Source organism: Sphaerodactylus townsendi, linkage group LG07 (genome assembly GCF_021028975.2).
Source record: "Sphaerodactylus townsendi isolate TG3544 linkage group LG07, MPM_Stown_v2.3, whole genome shotgun sequence".
Classification (NCBI taxonomy): domain Eukaryota; kingdom Metazoa; phylum Chordata; class Lepidosauria; order Squamata; family Sphaerodactylidae; genus Sphaerodactylus; species Sphaerodactylus townsendi.
The window spans coordinates 76,688,533-76,693,307 of NC_059431.1; the positions used below are offsets into that span (position 1 = coordinate 76,688,533).

General features: G+C 40.0%; 1 pseudogene; it reads right to left on the reverse strand.

The window, feature by feature from the left end:
- Positions 1-405: 405 nt before the first annotated feature.
- On the reverse strand, positions 406-555 carry LOC125437328 (annotated as a pseudogene).
- Between the last annotated feature and the right edge of the window lie 4,220 nt (positions 556-4,775).

The window sequence follows — 4,775 nt, forward strand, 5'->3', positions numbered from 1 at the left end:
ACATTGATTGCATAGTGGCGTTGCACGAGCAGCACTGAGATCATTGGGACTGATTTTGCTGTCATGTTTTTCTAAAAAGTTTGTCATCGACCATATAACATGAAACATAAAGTCTACAGTCATAAAGTAGCATTTACAAAGAGATTACCAGTGTTTAAAATGTAATTTTAAAAAGTAAAGGGAAAGAAATAATTCTATCCTCTGTGTATAACTAGTGGCACAGATTAAAATTCCATTACCATGCATGTGCGGGGTGGAAGCATCCTTTTACTATTATGATAGGTTAGGGGAAATATTAATGTTGATTTGCTCACACCCATTCAAATTGGGTCCAATTGGTAATAAAATACAACAAGGCGTGAGTATAATAAATCTGTTAATTTTACCTGATCTAAAATGATTAAATGATGCTACACTTTTCTAAAGAGATTTTAGGATGTTTCTACCTAAAATTACTGTAATTAGAATTATTTTTGCTAGGTATTGGAAGAAAGAATCATGTGTGAATGCTCAAGATACTACACTTGATCTTAGCCAAAAGGCCGAGAATGCTCGAGAGTGGATAGCAAAAATAACATTACAATTAACACATTTACAGAGTGGGAAATGTTAAAGTTATGGTTACTCTTTATAGGAAAAAAAACAAGAATTAATATATAACCATTGTTACTTCTTGTACTAAATTAGGTGTTTTTCTGATATTATATTAACATGTTACACTTTTTTCTCTTTATTGTTTGAAACTGTTTATTTAATTAATATTTTTTAAAGAATTAGTTTGCAATAATCTCGAACTTTACTACTGTGTATTTCAGAAACTGCAGGCTGCAAAGCACAGTACAATAGATAAAATATGTAAATTATGCAATGTATGAGGCATGTAAAACACTTTCTATTCAATATAAAATCCATTACAATATGCTGGTGTGGATGTGATCAGAGCATAAAAAACTGTGGCCACAGCGGTATCTTGCATCTCACACACCAATCTAAATTGAGCAAAGACTCTGCATGCTACAGTGGAGGCTTGAGCTTTCTCATATAAGTAAGTCTTTCATAACATCAGCAGCTGCAAAATGATTGCTACAGCTTAAGTTCGGTAACACAAAATAGATCCTTGTGTTGTGGTGGCAGCTGCTGCCAAAGCAACATTTTAAAAAATCTGCACAAATAATCAGAGGCTTTGCTGGGCAAAAGCCCTACCTGGTCCCACCCACTTCCTAATTTTTCCCTGCAGAAAAGGTGTTGGTGGATGCAGTGGGCACCACATTGGGAACCTCTGACCTAGCAAGTAAGTGAAAGTAAACGTTAGAGTTATCTGGGTGCAGCAGGGAAGTTCCTTGGTCACTCAGAACAGTTCAGCTGGTTATCTTTGTGCAGAAGCAATATGGATTATCCTCGGAAGATGCCAGCCACAGATGCAGGCAAAACGTCAGGAGAAAATGCTACTGGAACACTTGCCCTACAGCCCAGAAACCCCAATGGGGATAAAAGTTTTTATTTTAGTATGCTGAATCACGGAGCACTAAAAGTACTACTGTATAGGTGGAAAAATAAGGAAGGAATTCTCCTGTCGTCTGAAAAGTTTGTGTTTTGTCACATTGCCATTACAATGAAGTGATGTGTAGCATCTATGCAATTACTTGGCATATTTGATGGAATCCTCCAAACTTACACGAGACCTGAATTTGAGGGTCAAACTGCTTTTTGCTAACATATTATTTTTAAAATGTAATTCAGGAGATCACATGATGTCATAAAAATGAAAGCAGCATAGAATAGAAATGTTTGATTTGTGTTAAGATAATTTGTTTCCAGCATTATTACCAAGGAATGTATCATAAACATTGAATGGAAATTATAGATATATTTCACAACATAGTTTTGTCTCTTGGGAATCTTACCATAAATTTTGTGCACATGCACTGGGTCTATTCAACTTTATAGATATGTCTTTCAAAATCTTTCTAAATCTCAACAGAGATTGCAGACTCTACTTACTGTCAGAGCCCAGCAATTAAAGCACCATTATTTATTAATGCACAAAAATTATCGTAATATCAAGCACTGAAAACTCCATGAATATATTTATTACAATATGCTAAATTTCATCTTTACATAGTAAAAATGTTGCATAATTCACTTGTCACTGTCCAAACCATTGTAGCCCACAGGTTCCTGGAAGTTGTGAATATGTAAATATTCCACAATGTAAAAAATGCAAAAGAAGTAATGACCACAAGTGGTAATGTCATAATGAAGACTGCTATCTGTTTTGAACATGCACCTTGTAGGAACGCTTGATTTGATAACTTTGGGCTAATGAAAAATCTGTGACAAGAACAGTCACTTAAATTTAAGTCATGCACAGAAGGTTGTAGTGTGTCAGAGATGACTGATAGTTGTGTCTTTCTCAAATGATCAGTTGCCTGTTGGCAAGAATTACTTGATGGTTTCCAAGATCAGTTAAGTGGCTAACAGATTAATCCACAGGGGTTCAGAAACTGGGGACAGTGACACTCCTGCACCACCTCCAGAGGGCTTCCAGGCAATGTGGGGAGGCAGCAAACAATAGAAACTCACTGGGCACCTGAAAGCCCTCCATCGACAAACTGGACTTTGCCACTCTTTTGGCTGGTGAAAGTACAAGGTCTGCATGGGGGTGTGTGTGATACTGGTTCAAAAACCTGGTGGAAGCTAACTAAAGGCTGGTAGAAGCTGACTAAAGTCACCTATATCCCCAGCAATGCCACTAGTCCTTCCCCAGCTGTACCAGCTGCCAGGTTTGGGCTGGTGCAGCACTATGGGGCTGTGTGGAAGTTCAGCTGGCTGAAAACATCTGGCACCTCTGACCTCTCATCTCCAAGAAGACTGATAAGAGCTTTTCAGTTGGTGGGCCTTTCCACCTCTTGGTTTCTTCCTCCTCAGCTGCTCCACAGAAGAAAGGCCTAACACTAGCCAGGGTCTGTAAACAGCTTTTGATGTTTATTTGTAGCCATTTAAAACAACAAAGAACCAAGTCAAATAAAATCAATCCCTTTCAGTATACTGAGTAAGGTTTCCTGAAAATTCTGGCAGAGCAGAAAACCCCTCCTTACTACTGAAACATCTACCAGATTCCTTTCTTTTCCTCCCTTCTGACTGCCTTCCCATATACTTTCTTTGATTAGCCATCACTAGCAGCTGCTCCTATACTTGTTAACTGTTGCAGGTGTTGTAAAATTGTGTGGAGGCTCATGAGCTACAGGCATCGCTTCAACTGGTGATATTCTTATTGGATCAACAGTAGTTTTTCCATACGGGGGCACAGGCCCTTCTGGGTTGGGTGCTTCAGAGTTCCACAGCATCATCCTGTCTCCCTATTTGCCTTCACTGCCGTTGTAAGTGCTGCTTACACCAATGGGATGAGCAAACTTGCCATCATAGCCCTGCACTGGGTCCAAGAGACAATTTGTCCCCCCACATCAGGATTGGGCTGTAAGTGAAACAACCACCATCCTGAGTGATTTTGTCCAAAGACATTGTTAATCTATCATTAAAGATAAAATTATAAAACATGTAGAAAAGCAAGACCTGCTGAGAAAGAGTCAGCATGGCTTTTGCAGAGGCAAATCCTGTCTTACAAACTTACTAGAGTTCTTTGAGGGTGTAAACAGGCATGTGGACAGGGGTGAACCGGTGGACATTGTCTACTTGGATTTCCAAAAGGCTTTTGACAAAGTTCCTCACCAGAGACTGTTGAGAAAACTCAGCAATGAAGGAATAAGAGGGGAAGTCCTCCTATGGATTAAAAACTGGTTGAGAAACAGGAAACAAAGAGTGGGTGTAAATGGGAAGTTCTCACAATGGAGAGATGTCAGGAGTGGTGTCCCCCAAGGATCCGTTTTGGGACCAGTGCTCTTTAACCTATTCATAAATGACCTGGAAGTAGGGGTGGGTAGCGTGGTGGCCAAGTTTGCAGATGATACCAAATTATGTAGGGTGGTGAGAACCACAAAGGACTGCGAGGTCCAAGCGGAACTTTATAAATTAGGTGAGTGGGCTCAGAAATGGCAAATGCAGTTCAATGTAGCAAAATGTAAAGTGATGCACACAGGGGCAAAAAATCCAAACTTCACATACACGCTACAGGGGTCATTGCTATCAGTCACAGACCAGGAAAGGGATTTAGGCATCTTAGTTGATAGTTCCATGGGAATGTCAACTCAATGCATGGCAGCTGTAAAAAAGGCAAACTCTATGCTGGGAATGATTAGGAAAGGAATTGATAATAAAACTGCAAAGATTGTCTTGCCCTTATATAAAGCAGTGGTGTGACCGCACTTGGAGTACTGTGTTCAGTTCTGGTCGCCACATCTCAAAAAGGATATTGAGGAGATAGAAAAAGTGCAGAGATCTGCAACAACGAGGATTGAGGGACTGGAGCACCTTCCTATGAGGAGAGGCTGCAGCGTTTGGGACTCTTTAGTTTGGAGAGGAGACGTCTGAGGGGGGATATGATTGAAGTCTACAAAATTATGCATGGGGTAGAAAATGTTGACAGAGAGACATTTTTCTCTCTTTCTCACAATACTAGAACCAGGGGGCATTCATTGAAAATGCTGGGGGGAAGAATTAGGACTAATAAAAGGAAACACTTCTTCACGCAACGTGTGATTGGTGTTTGGAATATGCTGCCACAGGAGGTGGTGATGGCCACTAACCTGGATAGCTTTAAAAGGGGCTTGGACAGATTTATGGAGGAGAAGTCGATTTATGGCTACCAATCTTGATCC